The sequence below is a fragment of the Lonchura striata genome, chromosome 3, assembly GCF_050655825.1.
Source record: "Lonchura striata isolate lonStrDom1 chromosome 3, ASM5065582v1, whole genome shotgun sequence".
Classification (NCBI taxonomy): Eukaryota; Metazoa; Chordata; class Aves; order Passeriformes; family Estrildidae; genus Lonchura; species Lonchura striata.
The window spans coordinates 57,096,169-57,118,070 of record NC_140705.1 but is presented as its reverse complement, the minus strand read 5'-3'; the positions used below and the strand labels follow the sequence as shown (position 1 = coordinate 57,118,070).

The 21,902-nt window shown below is 39.3% G+C and overlaps 1 long non-coding RNA gene across 1 annotated transcript in view; it reads right to left on the bottom strand.

The window, feature by feature from the left end:
• Positions 1 to 265: 265 nt before the first annotated feature.
• The window catches only part of LOC146767912 (uncharacterized), a 49,386-nt gene continuing 27,749 nt past the window's right edge, over positions 266 to 21,902 (bottom strand). Inside the window, exon 4 of the long non-coding RNA XR_014954258.1 lies at positions 266 to 21,902. This exon is cut by the window's right edge and continues 19,487 nt beyond it. This is a non-coding gene — a long non-coding RNA (uncharacterized LOC146767912).

Here is a 21,902-nt window from a genome sequence, read left to right as displayed (position 1 = left end):
CCTAGTGAGTGTACATCAGACTTGACCCTCTGTTCCTTTTTGCTCTGGAATGGCTGACATCAGCTTGCCATTGGTTCTCCCAATGGTCTGGAAGAACTTACATTTCTATCTTTCCTCTTATACAGGACAGTGAAAAGTTTTACTGTGCTTATAATAAGCTGAAATAGAGCTGGTCCCTGCTGCCTGAGCTGTGCCATAAGCAGACTCAGAAGCAGTTTCCAAAGTGCAAACTGATTAATGACAGCTCAGCATGGGGATGCTGAGAGACTCAGACTCATGACTGATGGATATGAAAAGACTGATGAACAGGGGGTGGTCAGGTCTGAGAAAACAAAACTCATCATTGAAATTGCTGAAAGCTGCTGATGTTGTTTTTACACACAGAGGCTATTTCTAAACATGAGAAAACTTACTGCTACTAACTGTTCTTATGTGTTTCCCCTTCCCATTGTCACAATCCCAGTCTTCCTGCCACAGTTAACAAGGAAATCTGGAAGTAGGAAACAAGTCAAGAGACAGCCCCACCTTTATATAAGATGTCTATGTTCCATGGAAGCATCATTCTTACAATAAAAGAGTGATTGTAGTTTTAATAATTTTTATTAATTAATCAACATTCACTAGCTAACCATTATATTGATCAGTGTATTATAGCTTATATATTTGACCTCCTTGTCCTAGGAGATTAACACCCCAAAACCAGATTACATATGTGACCCCGAGAGTTCATCTGACATGTGAGGGGAGAGAGAGATGAGATAGTTGGAGGGGAAATGAAATAAGCCATGATGTTCTAAAGCCAAAAGTTTATCCATTATTCTGTTGTTTTCTAAATTTCTGTCATACAGGTTTCTTTCCTTGGAATATAGCAAAGAATATACCAAAGTCAGAGAAAAAGTCAATGCTGTAATATAAGATTGGCTAAATGAAGTTAATACATCTTCCCTAGAAGCCTTAGTCCCAAAACACTTAATGCATTCCTCTTTGTTTCTTTTTCACAGTCTAACATTAGAAGGGGTGCCCTGATTGGTACAGCTTCCTTAATAAATCAGGAACTCCAGAATAAGGAAAACCTAGAGGAACAACAGCTCCATATCAGACACTATAACTCGATACTTTTACTGCATAATGACAAAAATGTGTGCGATATACATTGCCCTAAAGAAAAGACCATGCAAAAAGCCAAGACAGCACTATTTTTTTCCCACAGTGGAAAGTAAATTTTACTCTGAGATTCACAGTTCATGTACCTTCAAGAAAGGTTCAGTCCTATTTTCAGTCACTGAGGGGCCTTCAAATGGGGTCTTGGAATATGCCAGGAATTTCCCCTGTATTCACAAAAGCCACAATGAGCTGTTATCCCAGATATTGTGAGAAGAGCTTGTTCAGTAAATGTGACATAGAAAAAATCATCTTGTGTGGGAGCCAGCACAGCATATCACTTGAAACAATGGTCAGTGGCCCAGCCAAGTGCATGCAGCATGGATGGGAAATCCCAGCCCTGAGACACCGACCTTCCTGACTGTCCCTCACCCACAAGAGCAAATCTTCTGTTCCACTTGGCAGTGCCTTGCCCTTTGTCATTAAATTACTTCAAAGAAAACAGATAGTAAGAACATATGTTAAGTCTCTTTGAGAAAGACCCTCTCCTTATTACAAGATGCTACAGGGAGAGACCCACATGCTATATATTATGGAAATCATCATAATTGCTTTGAAGCTTCAGTTAATAGCAGTGTTTCTGTTACATAGTGGGAGAAGAGTTTTTTTATGTTGAAAGAACACAGAACTCAGCAGTGAAATTAAATACAGTAGGGTTTTTTTTCTGAAACATTTACCAAAATTATTATTGTTTAGTGAAATCTATGAAATTTTGTGTACAAGCAGGGCTGAGCATAAGAATCTATTCTAAGAGAAAACATGCATGTCCTTCATAGCACATAAGTCATTAAACAGCTAGTGGGTAAAACACCATATAACAAGATGGGTGGAGTTTTCCTAGTGGAGGCTCTGAAATTGTTTCCTCCTAACAAAAGTTCAGAATTCATTTGTCAGCACATATAATTTCCTGTGCTCCTTGCTGCATTTCAAAAGCCAAAATATGCATCCTATTGTAACAAAACTCCTGGTTTACCAAGAAAAACAAACAACAAAACAGATCTGCATGGTGTCAGAACTCCAGGCAGCTCTTTGTATTTTTTGGAAGATCTTACTGGGTTAGGAAACAGTAATTATTTCTAGGCAAATTCAAACATTTTCAACAGAGATTGTGATGAGAAAAATGTAAGACCTTTTCCCCTGTAGTTGAAAAGTTGAAATCCTCAGTAGTAACCTTAAACCTGACCATTAGTTCAACTTTGTCTCATGTTATGCAGCTATGCAAAACAATGTCTGTTGATAAAATGAAAACAGTTTCCTAGAATGCCAAAACAGACTGCTCCCTCCCCACAGAAGACAGTCATCACTCCAACAGTGAAGTATGTTTACTAATCTGGTCATTGCTAACAAATATATATTGGGGACACAGCATTTGAATTGAAGCTGCTGGTAAATGAAGTAAGTGATCATACTGCATGAATTCAGAAAGAAATTGGGCCAGCCTAGAGTTGTAGAATCTTGTAGACCTCTAGTACATAGCTGGAGACAATTTAATAGTTTATTAAGCTGTGGCTCCATGGACAACTGAGCAAACCTGGTGCCCTATGGTGGCCAACAAAGAGGAAGTGTGACCCTTGCCTGGCCTATCTTCTCCCCTGTCCTGCTCCTACAAAACATATGTGACATCTGGACTCTTCTGGATGGTGCCCTAACCTAGTAGAAGACTGCCCAGCTCTTCTGCTGAGTAATTTATCCTGATAGACAAGTCACTTAACTGCTCTCAGCCTGGAAATTAATCAATAGGAATGAACAGGATGGCACGTGCATGAACATGGGCAAGAGCAAGACTGTTGTATCTTGGAATCTGTGAGTCATTAGGTTGAACAGCTGTGCAGGGAACCGCTGCTCAGTAAATACCAATATGACAAGACTCAAAGAATAAGGACTCACCTCCTCTGATAAAAAAGACACTCCCTGCTGACTTCAGCTAACTAATTCTTACTAATTTCATGAAATTACAAAGTGCATAAAGATACTCTGCAGGAAAGTTTAGGAAATCCCTGTGTTATTAGGTATACAGCAGGGAACCTGGCTAGCAGACATCCAAGAGAGAAGAAGGACTGCATTGTGTTTGACTACAAATCTGTAGCAAAAATTGTCTTCTGCAAATACATTACAGCTGAGCAAGTCAGAAGTGAAAAATTACCATGCCTATAATACACGTCATCAGCAATATCAGGACTCAAATCCAGGTCCCTTGAGGCTGTACTGGATCACTGTCATGTAGATCTCTGTTTTCTCAATGCCTTGAATCTAGTAAGAGGTCCACTATCTTATATTGTAGAGCCTTTAACTGTTATTAATAGATCAAGAGTGAACTCCATCAAGCTGTGTAAAAAACCCATTCAAATTAGCTTAAAATGCATACTAGACATTGGGCTTAAGAAAAAGTTTTGTTTAGATGACAATTTTGATTCCAACTATATAGTGTTTTCTCATAAATATTGATTGCTAGAAATACCTGTGGGATTTGCCATTTAATTGCTTCATTACAGATTCGTGCAGGACTGAATGGACAATAGTTGTCCTCTGAGTTAAAACTGTGGACAATATTCATGCTCCAACAGAGTGAGACTAGAAGGCAGTTAATCTCTCTGTCTAAATAAGCACACACAGTAGTTAGTATCAACTTAGGTACACTACCTGGATGTTTATTGACCTGTGCATCAACTGTGCTAGAGCAGACTGTATTCTACCGAAGCCTTTTGAACTCTTGCTTGTGTCTGTGGTTTGCAGACAACACAAACGAGAGAGAAATCCACACTCCAACATATTTCAATTTACAAAACATGTGCGGCCCATATGAGAAATGTATCCCAAAGGAATGGGAAATTATAGTTTGCACGTGTGGATAAGAGTCAACTGGTGTTGAAGGTAATTAAATTTTGCCACTAATTATTTTCAACCAACAATGTGCATTAATTAAACCACACAGTGCTCCTGTGAAAGAAATGCAGAAAGCTCTGAGACTGAGGGTTTGTTGATGGATGAAAATTCATGTATAACAGGATAGGGAGACATTTTTAAATGGATAGCTGCTTCAGATTTCCTCTGTGAGTGAACATTTCTAATATGGAGCAAGTTCTATCTTGCTTAGTCCAAATGCAAGGCAGCTTGAACTCATTTACAAAGAGATGAAAAAAATCACCCTTCTATTCGAGATTAAACCAACCAAACTCCCAAACCAGTTACTCATTAAATCTATAGACAAACCACAAATCCTATTATTTTATGTCGGGGAGTACTTCCATTGTTGCACATTTTTCACATCTGGCAAGTGCGTTGGTATAACTGATGATGCTCCCTCTGAAAGGACCTGGAGTACTCTGAAGGGGGACAAGGGTGGCTGCAGGTATGACTCAACACCTGCTCAAGCAAAGCAGGCCATCTTTCTTCAGCTCAGGATGGCTTGTGTGTGTGGGGACAGGAGATTTATAAAATCATAACTAGGACAGAGAAGATGAATAAGGAACAATTGTTCATTATTCCTTGCCATATAAACAAAATAATTTATCCAATGACAAGTTTAAAAACAGTTAAAACCAAAGGGGACAATTTTCCACACAACAAGATATTGAGCTGTATGACTCACTTCTAAATTAAGTTTGGATGTGAAAAATATTAGCAGGTTGAAAATGGCATTAGGCAAGTCAATTGGAGAAAGGTCCATCGAGGATAACTAAACAATGGCCCTAATGTGTTATCAAGAGGAGGAAATGCCTGCAGCACTGATCACTAGAAGAAAGGAAAGAGGAACGGATCATTGTTGTGTTTCTTAAGCTCTTTCCCCTGAGCAGTTGGTGCTGGCCATTGTCTGAGACAGGCTAATGTGATGCTCAACCAGCATGGAATTGCTTAAACTGGTGTTTTTATGAGTTTCCAGTGAAAACATCTGAGCTTAAATGGGTTTCAACACTACATTTAAAAGAAGTAATGGTAACATATTACACAGAGGGTGCAGGGCACCAGAACTGGGTTTGGATCTTGTTTTGAATCCAACCTTTTGTGTTTTCTCCTTTTTAGTAGCAATTTATGATTACTCAGTCTATGTCTTTCCTATCTAAGGAGCTCTGCAGCTGTATGGGAGGGATGGCAAGCAGTATCACTATGAAATAAGAAGAAACTATAAATAAGTCAATTCATTCCATGCCCTATATTTATCAGACTCAAAAAAAAAAAATCTATTGATATAATAACCCAGATGAGTGAAAGATTTCTTTATGAGGAACTTGACATTTTGGTCACATCTGATTAAATGAATACTATGGTCATCATTTCAGAGGCTGTATATTGAGAATGAATTTGCCTTGTAACTATCTGGCTATAAAACTTGATTGAAAGACACAATGAAGTCTTTATGACCTTTCTGGGCTCTGATAATTCTCCAGTTACCAAAAACTATTGACAAGAAACTCCTTTGCTTTTCTGTTTATTTCCACATTTCCCTGTCCTTGTTCTACGTGATAATGCATTTTAAGGATTAAAACCCTCTCCAACCTATTTTTCCATCCCAGTGCTATTAGTGTAGATTTTATAAAGAGGTTTTCAGTCAAGGATAGACAAAGTCTTTTTGCCTAATTTTGACCTCACAAAGAAAACCAAAAAACAGAAAACCAAAACTAAAACTGGATGAGATGAAAAGTTCAGTTTGACCTTTTTGTGGTATTAATGAGAGAAAAGCCAGTGAAAAATAGATTGCAGTGAAAAATAGAAAAGAATTCAGAAGAGAGAACATGTAATGAGGACATGAACCCTAAGATCTCCAACATATGCTGAGCCAGTTTCTGTGGAATGGTGGACAGACTGCCATCTCTACTCTAGATTGCAAAGTTCAACCTACCAGAAAACCCTAAAACCAACCAATTGAAAAAAATAAAAAAAAACCCAAACCAACAAAAAACTGTAATCACAATCAATATGGCCTGAGGAAAATCATAATTTGAAATTGCAGGAAAATGTAATTCATGGTAATTAGGTTAATAGGAATAAGGGTGATAAGGAGCGAAGTGGACTACACTTTTTGCCAAACCCCAAGATTTTTTTAAAGTGTAGCTTTATATAAAGTAACCACCTGGTGGATGGTTTCTATATCTGTTCTTACATTCAGAACAAATTTAGAAAAACAACAATATGAAATTGTGGAAGGAATAAAAATATACTCAACCAAATGGACTTCTCAATTAAGAAAGCTTGTAAGAACAAAAATATAATGCACAGAATGATAAGCTCTTAGGTAACATTTTACTTACATTCTATAAGTGCTATGTAATTTAGAATTAATGTTATACATATGGTCTTTCAGCATTCAAATTTTTTAGAAATGAAAATCCAGATGCCATGGAAGCAGTCTCCATAAAGCACCTCTATTGAAATCCAAAGACATTTAACAAAGGGGCAGTATTGATGAGTGGTTTCCATTATAGATTGCTAATCACCTGGGGAGTTTTCATCAATAGAAATTATCTTAGAATTGTACTGTAGTAGATCTTGTTTAAGAAAGCAAAATTTCTTTATTCACTAAGAATAGACAAGGATAAAAAAGACTCTACAAAAATACAGTGAGGATATAAATTTCATGAATTACATACCTAAATACCATCCATTTGTTGGAAATGTGCCAAAAAAAGATGATGCAAATAAAGCTGAGGGATTCTGTGTTGCACTTAAATAGTCATCTTGTGATGCTATTCATGAGTTCACATACTATATAGGCAACTTATAAATATCTTCTAAAAATAAGAAGAAGCATTTTTAAAAATTCTGTGGACAGTAGAGCCAAACAACTACATTCCCCATGCCCACCTCCCCCCAAAAGTGCTCAAGGCTTGTTAAAAATACCAAGAGAACTACAGCAACAAAAGCAGAAGAGGTAGAAGCAAGGGTTCTCATTTTTTCAGAAAACCAGGCATACATAATTGTATTTCCCACTCCCAAGTATTTGGGGAGCTATAGAAACATTTCAGTCCAAGATGAACACAGGCTAAAAGTCGCCAAGATAATTACAAACCCACAAGCTTTATTAAACTAGAGGTATGATACACAATACTTGCTTTCATGTGGTAAAAACACAGAAAAAACTGTTCTAGGTTCCCATTCCAGGTGTCCCATTTAACACTTATGTGGCTGCAGAGTAGCCAGGGAATATCATGGGACAATATTACTGAGCATGATTTCTTTCTCCCCACTGACTTGAGGATGTCTCCTAGGTACTGGAAACCTCAGTTTGGTTCCTTCCTCTGCTTGAGACACCTTGAACACGTATTTCTGAATTTCAAGAGAGGGCTCAGACCCCAGTTATCTGAATTTTTGGACTGTATTCCATCCAATGTAGGACATGCAACATAGAACCTGACAGTCCTGCTTCCCAGGGGAGCAGGCAAAAGCTGAGCACTTGCTCAGCAGTGGGGCAGTTCCAGTAGGCAGGAGCCGGGAACCTGCCTCAGCCTGAGAAGGACTCTCATCTCTGAAACATTAGGAGGGGATGACATCTCTGAGGAGAGTCGCTTCAGTTGGAGAGGAAACATAAACTCACATCCCAGGACAGTGTTCCAACGGATTAGCTGTGAGATAAACAGGAAATCCTTCTGATAGACTTTTCAAAATCTTGCTTTCTATCCCTGCCATATTTTCCTCATCTCTCTTCTACCACTTCCAAAACTAAAATGTTCCAACAGCAAAGAACTCATTCTATGTTGAACACAGCAACTTTAGTTCATCATTCCCTCACAGTCTGTACCACACAGTGCAATCTGAGATGACTGCTGGGGTTTTTGTGTCTTCTTGACACAATGAACACATTTACATACAAAGCTATATGAATAACAGTGGTCTGAAAAATGCACTATTTCAACTAGAGATGTCAAAATCTTTTTTCCCACATTGTGTCTTCAATCAATGATGAAATACAGAGAAGGCAAAAAGAAATAGCATTAATTTGCCTCTCTGACTGTTTTACATATCCCCCCACATCTCAGTGGGATTTCTGGAAATAATGCAAGTGCTTGACATGCAGTATGTCCAAATACGACAGAAAAGCTCTATAGACAATAAGCAGGAAAATTTGCATTAAAATGGAAACTAATTTCTCTCTCCATACAGAAAATATTCTGTGTCTGGCAAGCAGTATGAGCCTGAATTTGCATACCTTTCTTTGCACACAGTAATAAAGGCACTGTCACATCCATTCTGCTGTTACTATGATAAAAGCAAACAGCATTTAGCTCAACTGTTACATATTGTTCAGTGAACAGGTTGTTTCAGAACCTAACAAAAGACATCTACCTTTTGTAAATGTTTCTAAGGATAAACATGTGCAAATTCTTATAAGAAAAAAAAATTCCCAACATATTTTTCCATTTGCTCATCAGCTTCTTGATTTTTTCTGTGGAGTAGCAAAACAAAGCCATGCTATGTTCACAGCAGGGCTATTTTCATAGGAGACCAAGTTTCAGAGTTGTGACTTGGTACTCTTCCATCATTAAAAACATAAAAATAAAAAACTGATTCCTTGTCCTTCCTTGAGGAAGGAACTGGAAGACACGATTTCCAGTGGTATTCCTGGTATCTCTGTAACCAAAAAAACAACACTAGCAAAAGTCTAGCATACATAATAGAGGAAGGAAGAGACAATGAAAACAATGTTTGTGTTTATTTTCTCCAGTGCATACACTCAGCTATCACTGACTTCAATGCAAATGCCATTTTCCACAACATCTAAAAAATGAGACTGATGCTGTAGGAGCCATACCCTAAAGTAGGAAGCACAGGAGAAAAATTAGCCAGGCTAACAATCAGCAGTCTGCTCTGAAGTTAGCACTGTGTGGGGTGGCAATGTACAGACTCCTTTGCCAAATTTGCCATATTAGGAATTTTCCCATATACTCTTCTGTTCTCATTTTGCTTTTAAATAAATAGAATCCAAATAGAGAAGTAGTAGGTCCCCTAGCTACAGTAAACACAGGTGGACAAAACAGAGTAAAAGTTAATTTCTTATGATCTTACATTCAAAGAAGATAAAAAGCTCGTGCTGGGATTTGATGTGGCCTTTTGGAACACAACTTGCTTTCCCAGCTTACTTGTCTGACCTCTGTACTGAATGACAAAAACTATCAATACAACGTGCAGAAATTATGTCACCCCTTTGGTATGAAGGGTGAGGGATGGCTCATTTGGGATATTTATTTTAATGATATCATAGGCACACATAATGTGATTTCAATCAAATAGATGCTTTTGAGATTAAAAAGACCTATTGGTCTATCTATCAAAATATTTTTTTGTTTTTGGTACTCAAGTATGCTCACTAGCACTGTTACCATTTAAATAGCTTCCTAGCTGATGCAGTAAACATATTCAAAGATACAAACAGCTTGGTTTTATTTAAAAATTGAAACAAATAAATCTGTCTCAAACAGCAACAAAGAATTGAAAATCTGTCCCCAGCAACTGCAATAAAAAATCACAAGTGGCATCTGCAAATTCTCTGTGAATCTAAATCATCTGTCAGATCATCATCTGAACCAGATCTACCAATAAGACTCATTTGCTTCACAAAAACTGCACCTCCAAAAATAATTTCTCAGTTTGTACCTGTGCCCATAAAAATAAAAAGAAAGTGATGCAAACATGATTAGCTCAGCTGGTGGGAACATGGTGCTAATGACACCAAGGTCTTTGGTTCAATCCCCATATAGACCATTCACTTAGGAGTTGGACTCTATGATCCTTGTGGGTCCCTTCCAATTCAGAATAGTCTGTGATTCTAGGATGTATCAGTGATGCTTTAAAAATTCATTTTGCCATAATCTGTAGCTTGCATGTGCTGAATTGAATAGTATCAGTGCAAATTTCACTTTCCACAGGCTTTACTTTACATCAACTTTACAAGTTGATGGTAATGGTGTAGGATCTCAGTATTATGTATAATTAATAAGAGCTAGACATGACAATAAATCTGAGTAAATATAATAACTTGAAATATATTAGTCTAAATGATAATATTTAAATTAAATTTTTCATTTTTATACCGAGTTTTCATTATACTTACCTGGTTTATGCCTCTATTTTCAAATTCACAAAGAACAAAAATTTTCATGAAATTTTGCATTGCTAGAAATATGTCGAAGACATCAGTAGCCCCCAAATTTTCACAGCTTCCTTGCTTTACTCTCAATACCAGCCATCAATGTTTCAAATGAAGAGCATAAATTAGTTCAGGATATCCTTGTTCTAAAAAGCAGTAAGAAAAAGATCAACACAGATCACTAGTACTTGTTGAATCTGCACACAAAGATATGAGAATTTAGGCTATTCCCCCATAATGTAAGGTCAAAGCAGTTTTCTTTTGTATGCAGGCTCTTCATGAATGAAACTACAGCGATATCTGCTGTGGATGATACCTGGTATAGTTTTATAACAAAAGGACTGTTCTAGGAGTGTATTTATTCAGCATTTTCACTACACCCAGTTGGTATGTGAGTTCATACTTCCATTTTGGTTCCTCTTAGTGTGCTCACTGAGCTCTATGGGCTTAGATGACTTAAATTTCTGAAGGTAAAACTTACCTGTATCATATATGCTTCTGCTGTATTTACTGTGATCTGTTAGCATTGCAGTGCTACTTGCAGTATCTTGCCACACATTAGTCTACATCTAAAAGGTGTACTGAGAAGTATTTTTTGTAATACTTGCATTTAACTGTACCTGTCATTTGGTTCCCAAAACTGCATCCTGATTAGTGCAGCTCTTCATTTAAACCAACTGCTCTCTACATGTGTGAAAAAGACTGTAACTATGGTAGCAAAACACCTGGGATAAACTCCTAGGCCATTGAAAAAGCTAGTTTTGCCAGTAACTTCAGGAGACCAGCATTTATTCATCAGCTTAACAGAAGAGATTAAGCTTTTGTTAAGTGTTCTGGCCTACCTCTGCTCTCTGGCAGATGTTTTCCTTGGTAAATTTGCCACCTGTATCAGAAAAACAACAATTTATTCTTACCAAAATAAAAGACAAGACCCTATATCTTTACAACACATGTTTCCTTTAATAGAAGATAATGTGTTTACAGTCTCTGTGCTTCCTCATCTCGCTTGGACTTCATCACCTTGGCTTATCTCCCATACAACTTGTGTTTGCAAGTTCAGTATTTTACACTGGAAACAGTGTAGTCAAAGAATATTCTTCATTACACAGGCAGAATTTCATATGTGTTTTGTATTGATGTCTTTTCCTGCAACCAGAAACAAGGACACATAATCCTAAATCTTTTGGCACTCAATAGGTATAAAACTACAGCATCCCACATTTGAAAAACAGTTCAGTCACTTTTCTGAATGAGTTCCACACAAATGAAAGAGCTGATGCAAAACCCAGATGCACAAGCCATCCCTCACTGATGAGAATGCAACACTGGCCAAAGTCTAGTCCTTAGGGAGGATAACAATGCTGTGTAAAACATGGACAAATAATACAGGATTACAGTAACAGTATTAATGGTAGAACACTACTTGCTTCTTTTGCCAGACAGACACACAAAACACTTGTAGAGGCTTAGGAGATCCCCAAACATTCAGCCTAAAATCTGAGCAGCTATTAACGGTTTGGACTTATTTCTGCTGTTGGTAAGCACATTGTTTCTAAGTCTGAAATCATTACAGGAGTGTTCTCAGCAAAGCAAATGCAAAGAAGCAGTACCTTTTCCCATTGCATATCTGCTCTCTGCATCAAGAGCTCCTATGCCCTCTCTAGGTGACTATTCCAGAAAGATGGACAATACAGCTGGATTGATGTTTCTCACACCTCATCAAAACCTCAACCCTGCCTCATGGGTGTCAGAGATAAAACTCCCATTAAACCAAGGATCAAATTTCTCAAATTCAGCAAGTTGCTCCTAGGAAAACCCGCTACAGGTGAAAGTAGTCAGACTATTGTTGAGGACGTGAGTTAAGGCAGTCATGATATATAGTTAGGTGACCTAGAGTGGACAATTTGAAGGTTATTAGCTTCCCAGGTGTCCCCCCGTGGGTATATTGTCCTGCAAAACATGCTTTTAAAGGTATGAAAGACCCCCACAGCTTTGGCTGTCTGCTCTCAGGCTTAATAGAGGATTGATAGTTTAAACACAATGTTCAGAGCAATATTATTAATAAAATAGGTGCTCAAGGTTAATAAGCACACGCGGCTATCTCACCCCATTTGCAAGTGAGCAATGGTTATTTCCATCTTTTGGCATTTTATAAGCAAATGGCTCTCTCATTACAGCTGTCCCCTGAATTACTACTACTTCCATCACTACCAGGACAACAGCACTGGTTTTACAAAGCAGCTCCTGAATTACACTGCCTCCTGTGCAAGAGCAGGTATTTCCCATACCTGAAACCTGAGTTACAGCTACTCACTACATCTGAATGTCAGATCCCAGACATTGTCTTACATGAATTATCAGTAAATCTTACAGAAAGCCACAAGTCTAAATGTTTTCTTTCAAAGAGGGTAAAGAGAGAGAAAGAAGAACAAAATTTCATTTTGATTATACTCTACTGTTGTGGCTGGATGGAAGTGCAAATTTTATAGTTGCCCTAACCAAGTTATTATTTTTTGTGAGGTGATGAGATTTTGGATAAAGTGTTCATAATTTTATCTCATTTCTGTGAATTTTACACTAATGGCTGTTCCTCAACACAGCACAGAACCTGAGTGAATCCATCCTATAGATCCACTAACACTAACTTTTAACTGATGCAAGCATTTGGGATTTGCAGTTGCAGAGAATGCACAGAAAGCAGAAAACTGTTGTGAGATACCAGGATGTCCAGGGAGTACAACACAAATTTTCAGAGTCAAATACTGCAAATTATACATAGATAACTTGCAGGCTTATTGAGAATTAGAAGAAAAAGAATGGCACTGAGACAGAATGACAAGGGAGAGATCCCCATACCACTCCTTTATGAAGAAAACTGAAATAGTGAATTGTCCTGATGGGAATTTTCTTTTAAAGTGGCTGTAAATAAGATGCAATTAGCACAGAGATAATAAGATACAAAATACCCCCTCTTACGCTACTATTTTGGAAAAATTCCAGCAACTTCACAATTAAAAAAAACAAACAACCAAAACGAACCACAAAAGTGTATGCTAATTTTCATTTGCAGTTTTGTGAGTTTATGTATTTTCTCTGGAATACTAATCTATATTTTATTTATTCTCATTAGAATTATTTCAAAAATTCCTCCTCAGACATGTCTCACCATGTCATAATTATTCATCATCATAAAGGTTTCTAACAGCCTCTAGTTACAATGCCATGAAGTTTTCTAATAAATTATAAAGTGAAAGGATAATTTAGCCTCCATAACCAATTTGGCTTCTTAGCAAAACTTAGTTCCAAAAAATTTTGTTTCCCCTTGTCTTGGGAGGGATAGAGTACAACAATCAGTTCACATCACTCTTTCCCTGGAAATAATCAACATATCTGAATGCTTCCAAAGGGGACAAGCCATAAAGGGCATAGGGAAAGAGAGTCTGAAGAAGACTCTTTGAACTCCCAGGTCTTCTTCAATGGGAGAGCAGACCAATGACTTAGCATCTCAAAATGGAGACAAAGGAAAGATTGGGAAGAGCATGTCTCAGACTTGATTTGGAGCAGGATCTCATGCATTTTCTACAGACCTTTGGTTAACATTTCCTGAGATCAGTGGAAATAGTCCATTAATTTCATGGCTACTGATGTGCATACTAGGAGGGAAGACACAATGATATTATATAAAGAACAGGGGTAACCAGCATAAGCATTTGGACTTACTACAGCAGGTAATCAAGTTGACAGCTGTTGAATTGTGGATATATGAGCCCCAGGAGTAAGTATTCTTAAGAAAAACCTAGTTTTGTGGACACTAGTCTCATCTGGCTCAACCCTTCATAAGACTAAGTATTGGGGGTTTGTTTATTTCAACTTAGGTATCTACAAATGTATTCTACTGTATGCAAACAAGGTCATTGAGATGTTTCAGGTGTCAAGAGGGAAGCTCTCACATTTCTGGAATGGTAGAGAAAAGATTTATAAAGTTTTTACTGGCCTGAAGGAAAGAAAGAAAGTAAAAACATCTGCCAGAGTCATGAGTGGATTGTTGGCTAAATTCATTCAGCGGAGGAGTCTGAAATAGATCATCTCTGTCTTAAGAAGTAGGCGTTAGTGGAGCCATCAAAAATAATTACTAAAGAGGAGTCCAGGACATACCTACAGGGAATAAAAGTAATCTGAAAATGTAAATTAAATTCACAAAGTATGGATAGAAAAGCCAGGAATTCTTATGCTCCTGGACTCACACAATGTACCAACCTTGCTAAAGTCTTATGAAACAATAACAGAAATATTTTTTGAGTCTGGGATAGTATTTATGAACATGTCAGTAAAAGAGGTTGCTACAAATACAACTATGATCACACTGCCCAGATCTTCACTGTTATAAAACATCCATCCCAAGAGACAAGCATGGATTTCATATAACCACAAAATGTCCTGAGTTGGAAGGGACCCTCAAGGATCAGCGAAGTCCAACTCCTGGCCCTGTACAGGACAGCCTGAAGAGTCACACCATGTACCTGAGAGTTTTGTCCAAACACTTTTTGAACGCCAGCAGACTTGGTGCTGTGGTGACCTCCCCAGGGAGCCTGTCCCAGTGTCTGACCACCCTTTGGGGGAAGAACCTTTTTGTAATAACCCACCTAACTCCCTCCCAAACAGCTTCATGACATTCCCTCAGGTCCCGTCACTGGTCACCAGAGATGAGAGATTGGTGCCTGTGTCTCCACTTTCCCTCATGAGGAAGCTGTAGACCACCATAAGATCTATCAAGTCTCCCCTCCTCCAGGCTGAACAAATGACCTCAGCTGCTCAAACTTTGGCATTGCCTGCAGTGTTTCTAATGTGCTCTAGAAACTCACTGGCGAAGAGAAAAGTAAACGTCTGTAAGTGGGTGGAAAAAGGTTCAAACAGCTGAGCAACAGTGACAGTAGTACAAATTTAAACAACTCTCCCTTTTTAGGTTTTGAAGAAGATCAAAAGGAGGTTCTGCAGTTCCTGAGGTGCTCTGTCATGAGTATGTTTGTGCTTGCCACCTGGCACTATTGTATAAACAACATACAGTACACCACAAGTGATGCAGCCATTTCCCACAGCAACTCTTTCTCTCTCCTCGTAAACAAACCCAAGGCTGTGCATATCCTTTACAGCTGCCCGGCCTCTCCTCAGGAGCTCACATGAAAGTGCTTTGACTGTGTTTTGCATTAGTTTGCTTCCAGTGCCAAACAGCCTCCGGACTCGGAGAGGGCAGCTGGGCTGTGTGAGACCCACGGGGCTCTCCCAGGGCCGGCAGTGCAGCCAGGAGCCTCTGACTGTGCAATGGGTGGATGGTCAGACCTCTGGCTCCGGGGTTATCTGCAGGATTTGCTCCATACACCTGCCCTGGAGCAGCTGGAGCTCGGCGGAACAGTGGCCCTTGTGGCCAGAGTTGCTTTTTTGACTCTGGACATTAACGCCTGGCCTTCCCCCTGCACTGACGAGTTTCTGCTCAGGCACCAGGCACGTGATTTCTTCAGGGCTATTGGAAAATTGATTAATCCCATTTTGGCACTGGCCAAAGGCTTATGAAATGTTTTACAGAAATTGTTTTAGTTCCTTTCTTTCTGAGGGTCTGTTCCTCTCCACTGCCCCTCCACTGCGTCGGCTGCAGGTGTCTGGCCCCAAAATAGCATGAACTGGGTTTGTGCAACAAGAGTGTGGAAGGAGTTCAAGACTATGTTTCCCAGTCTGGGCCTCCAGAGGAGGGCAACTATAAATAGATGCAAAGGCAAGGATAATTGGCATGCAAAATGAATAATGCTGCAAGCTCACCCTAGGAATTTTAGCGAAATAAAACTTTTGCAGCCATTCCACCAACTTGTATTCTGGTTTTCTTCATCTGATTTTTTCCAGATGTCTCACTTTCCCTTTCTTCTTTGAACAGTAGTACCCTTCCCTGGAGTCCCAATACCATATTGTATAAATTATATGTTTTCCAGCCTCTAATAACTTTCATAGATTAAGCAAAGAAATGACCACATAAAAGATGAATAATCCTAACAAGCCTGGTGCTTGTTTAGCTTTTTAGGGAAAATTAGGCGTGTTATTAAGTCAAAAAACTTCTAATCTCATGGTCCATATGGGGACTGCTTTTGGCCTTGGACATGTCATTGTGAAGAGATGCCTTGAGCCCTTGTAGTTTGGCAAGAAACTCGAGTTGTAAAAGCACACCTTTTTTACCTCATTCACAGGTAATAATTTGACAAAACATGAACTTACAGGGCAGAGTAACTGCTAACCTATTGCTCTTCCAGACTTCCTCCAGGAAAAGAAACTGAAGAAGAAATATATGGGACAACAGAGCTTTCTGTCAAGAGGAAACTGGTAAAGAAACAGTTAATATGATCTATGTTTTTAACTCATACCACATTTTGTTTTCTGACTCTGTAACAGATACCCACCTCAGACTTGGATCCACTGGAAATTTTCATGGATTTCATAAAAACAGGATTTGAAACGCTGTTGTGGCAAAAGTATGATATAACAAAATTTACAAATTTGTTTCTAAAACCCATCAGATTAATTTCCCTTTTGGCTTATTCTGAATCCTGGGGGTGGAGGAAGAAAAAAATAGCTCCCACAACTGAGCTCTTCAGCATAGGACTTGAAATTATGTCCTGCAACTCACAGCAACCAGGGAGGACCAGCTTTCACTGCCCCACAGGAGAAAGAATAAGCATCCTCTGGAAGTCAGAAAGCAATCTGAATTATCAAGAAAAGTTGTTTTGGGTAGGGGCAGGGAGAACAAGGTAAGAAACAAACTGGTTGGTGAGGTCAAGAGAAACCGTATCTGAATCTAAGTATGGAAAACCACTGCCATCTGTCACTACAATTCTTTTTTCCAAAAGTAAAACCCAAGGATATGAAAAATAGTTAAACCACAAAAGACAAACTGCTCTGGCAGACAGAAGAGCTCAAGGAGAAGTCTCTCCATCAGATTGCTAACAGATACAACCCATGGAGAATGAAGTGCAGGTACATAGATGTTGAAAGCAGACTGGATTGTGTGGTGTGTTTCAGAGACAAAAGCATCGTCTTCACTTCAGGGTGGTGATGAAAAATAGGCTAGTCAAAATTCAGAGAACAGAAAGTAGCCCTCAGATATCAAAGAAGAAAAGGTGAATTAATTTAGTTTGTCTTAATCTACGCCAGTTACAGCTATGAAGTGACAGATCCTCTTCACACTGATGTTGCATTCCAGGTCTCAGCCTTCTATCTCTCCTTCCTGGAAATTAGCTCCATACACAAAATTATTACAAAATAATCTATGTCTGATCAGAGCATCTAATATAAATGCACAAATCCCTCTGTGTTCATAAACCAGCAAGGTGATATGAGAAGCTATTTTAATTATGCGTGTCTAATATGTGGAAAAAAACACAGATGTTGTTAACTCTTTACATAAAACTGTGAATCAAATACCCTGTGTCTGACCTGGGTTTCTTCCTGGAAAGGATGGCTGAAAGGTTCCTCTGCAAGCTAAAACTGAAATCCTATGCCACAGTTCAACTCAAGAACTGAATTTCTTTGCAGATGCACAATTCTAGGGGGATTTTCACTAAATTGAGCAAAGGATGCTCTGAGCTCTTGCCCCTGACAAATCAGGGGAGAAAAGTCTGTGAAATGAATTCAAGGCACAGAGGAGCTTTTCTGCATTGCAAAAGGTACCTTCAGAAGGTTAGGTCAATAAACCTGAAGTATGTCAATAAGCTACTATACATTTTAACAACCCCTACCCAAACAAGACTATTTCATTTGGATATTTTGCTATCAGAAGGTCAACAGTTTAATTGCATCACCTAAACAGCAACCCAATTAAAGTTACCTCAGCAATGCATAGATACAGTTCAAATAACTCTCCCAAACAACATAAATGGTTTTAAAATGGCACCCTTTATAATCACAAAGGAGATCCTTGGGTGACCATCAGAGAGATGAAAGGTGAATGGCACAGCCCTTTACCCATGCAGTCTGCTTTTATTGCCTTTCAAAACACAATTGTATTTCTTTTAATGCTTTGGCAGGTTCTCCAGGTTTTTTGTTGGTTTGGTTTTTATTTTTTTTTTTTTCCTGCAGCAAAATCAGGCTACAGGAAGAAAAGCACTGTTAACTGCAGTGTCTTAAGGACTATTTTTAATGTTCCTGATTTATTTCTGACCTCCTGATTTTTTTTTCTGTTTGACCTTTTACATGAAGACAAGGAAAAGAGTACATTTCATCTGCCAGTTGAGAGCATTTTCTTTTCTTTACTAGCAGAATTATAGGGTTTTAAGTGAATGTCAGCTATTCTGCCTGCAGGCTTTTACTTCACAGCAACTGTATATCAGGCATTTTCTTTCTTCACTAGTAATAGCCTTTGTTGAGTAAGGCAATGTTTACTGAGCAAAATCTGCATAGCCTCTAAGAGTTGAGCTGAATGATGATGTTTTGCAAATCAGTTTCCCTTGGGAGTCAAAACTGGTGACATGTAGCCAGGTGTTTTCTTAGTGCTATTGGCTTGTTTACCAAACCTGCACATTTCCCGCCAGGGTTCCTCTGAATCACAATGAATGTCACGCAAGCCCCTTCCCAATTTTGGGTTGCCTTCTGACCAGAAATTGCTGCTTTCTGTTGTCTCACTTCACCACCAATTCACTCTACAGCTCAAAGTGTATGGTCCAAGCCAAGGTTAATGCAGATAGTTGTGTGTTCAAACTATTCATGTACTGTGCAAGAGAGAGACAGAAAAGGTTTGAGAACATCACCACTGTATTAGCACCAGGGCTATGTTAGCAACCTTGCATGGAGGACAGCTGAGAACAAGTCACCCCCTCCTCCTCCTTTCCCTTGCTCTCACAGTACCCTAAACTGTCAGCTTCAACAGTGTCCTGTCCCCAGGTATCCTGGTTCTTATACCTGCATCCAGAGCTTTGGGAGCAACAGGAACAGCAGGAGAGTCATGGGTAGGACACCAAACAGAGGTGGGTGTTGCACAGAAGCAAACAGGCTCATATCTCAGCTAAACAAGGTTGCTGCCTTCAAGACTTGGGGCTGAACAGACCATGGTGCAGCCTTCACCTTCCTACGGCACTCCCAGTCTAATGAAAAACTTAAACTCTTGGTCTCAGCTATCACTGCTCCATCTGTGGCCTCCTTCCTGGCAGCTGCACTTGTCTCTGCTGCCTATGCTGGTAAAAAAGGTAGAACTTTATTCCTATTATCTGGTTTCAATGAGGGACCAATGACAGCACTGGCCTTGGACAGGGAAGCTCTTTCTTGTGGTTAGAAGTTGATCCCAGGACACCACATTCCAAGATCTTGGCACTAAGGGGCCTTGAAGGCATTCAGAGAAGCTATTAAGAGAAAGGAGACCAGGATACTAGGGAAGGTGCTGGGTGCAGGTTTGCTGAATTTCCTTCTTAGGACTCCATGTCCTTGCTATGACACAGGATGCATCAGCATGAGGCAAGGGAGTTTCTGAAAGTCTTGAGCAAGAGGCATGAAAGGCTTCCCTGGCTTCTTTCTCCTTAGCTGACTAATAGCATGGACATAGATATTCAATAACCCATCTTAGAGATTTACTGTCTGCAGTTTGCACTTGTCCTGCTGACCAGCCTGAAGGCAGATGTGGCCAGCAACTCAACTCACTCCATCACATGATCAAAGGCTTATCTACCATTTTTCTTGCTTGCACCACAACAGAGTATCCAATAAAGTTAGTCTGTGCAACTTCACCCTCTTCTTGTGCCCAACAAATGACTTGTAGCACATTAACTGTCAGAGAAAGGATAATATCTTACTTCATCCTAGTTGCAGAAATTAAAATAACTGGAAAGCCTCCTCTTCTCCCTCTGAAAGAAGCTTCACCCAAGTTTGTTACAGGCTGGTGTCTGCAAAATGTGCAAACCATTAGGGTCTCCTGCCAAAATTATACATTTCCAGTCAGTCTTTACAAAAAGCAGCATTAGTTTTCTAATCACACAACTGGGAAAACAGGATATGAAATCCCAGTTAAATTAACTTAGCAGGTATCCACAGACTAATAAAAAATTTCTTATAACAAATTTGAATGTCTCTGTTTTCCTCTCTGTTTTCAAAATCCAAACAGCATTTCTCTTTACTCAAAACAAGTCACTGAACTCTCAAAAAAGCAATTCCACCTAAAAGGTATTCTTTGTCATATGGAATTTAAACATCTGACTTTTATTTTGTTATAAAAGATTGTATTAAAAGTATCTTCTACTGCATTTCTGTCTTCAGAGCCAAGGATAAACTGTTGGTTCAGCCCAGCTGCTACTGAAATGCATTTTGCTGCCTCATCCACACAGAATGATTAGATGCTTTTGACAATAGTTAAAGGATTACAAGATAACCTCATCTTCTCCAAGTATAGAAGCAGTAGAAGTGGTACAAATGTGCCGTCTAACAGCACAGTTATGTACATTAAAAAATTAATGGTGGACCAAAAATGGCATCTAGCACAATGTACTGTGCTCGACACTGGCCAGCAGTGGACATCAGGGAGGAATAAATTAGCAGACTGACATTCTGAAAAATTTCATACTTGGTTTCCAGGGATTTGTGTAGGACAGACACCTTAAGCCATAGTAGGTATATTTCTGCCTGTTAAATATCAATCCATCTTTCATCTGTGAACCTTCAAAGCCAGTTTCTGAAGCTCTGAGAACTTCTGGACCCCGAGACATGCCGTGGCCAAGGATTGCATAACTTCAACATGCAGTAGCCTGTGAAGCAGCCTGTAATCTCTTGTTTTGAACCTGACACCTGATGGTTTCATGGCATACTTACCTGCTTTGGCAAGGGAAGCAACAGTGATAAGCGCTTTCATAATGACTTTTTCCTTCCTACTCTCAATTTTATTGACGTCTAATTTAAGCCTCCTCCCACATCCATCTTTCCCACTGCAAAACCACACCCTGCTGTTTCTGGTAAAGAAGCCTCATGTGGAAGGGAAGAGATATTTTCCAACTAGAAGAGTAAGAATATCAAAAATACACTATGTCACTTGAAAAGTCACATTTTTCAGGTTGTAAGTAGTGGTGCATTTGTGCCAGCTATTTTGCAGTAACTTCTTATTTACATGCTACTACTCTGTAGTAAACACAACATACATAATCCTTCAGGGAGAGTGAATCATCACTGAAACAGAGATAAAATTTATCAGGTAGTAAGAATGCATACCCAGGCAGGGACCAAGGAGCAGCTAACACCCACACTGTATTTATGTCTTACTTCAGCCATCAATACTCAGGCCTAGTCCAGCTGAAGGGACCTTGCTTGGAGATGCTGTGGTATTGCCTGGGTAAACAGCCCACTGGCATCCCAACCACCAAAACCACTGCCTCCTCTGCCTCTTCTCCTTGAGCTGTAGCACCAGCCTGCAGACTAGCAGGCAGCCCTTTCCTCCCCTCTGCTCACACTCACACCCCAACTCCCTGCTCTCCTCTGCCAGAGCCTGGTGTTCACATCCTCCCCAAAACAGACCCTACTGAAAGACCCAACCCCTGCCAGTTGCTATAAATGCTATAGGAATGCCAGGGCCAAAGAATTTATCTTTATGGACATTGATATTTATGGTTGGTTTGTGATCATATCAGCTGTTCTTAACCTGGACAGAAGATCT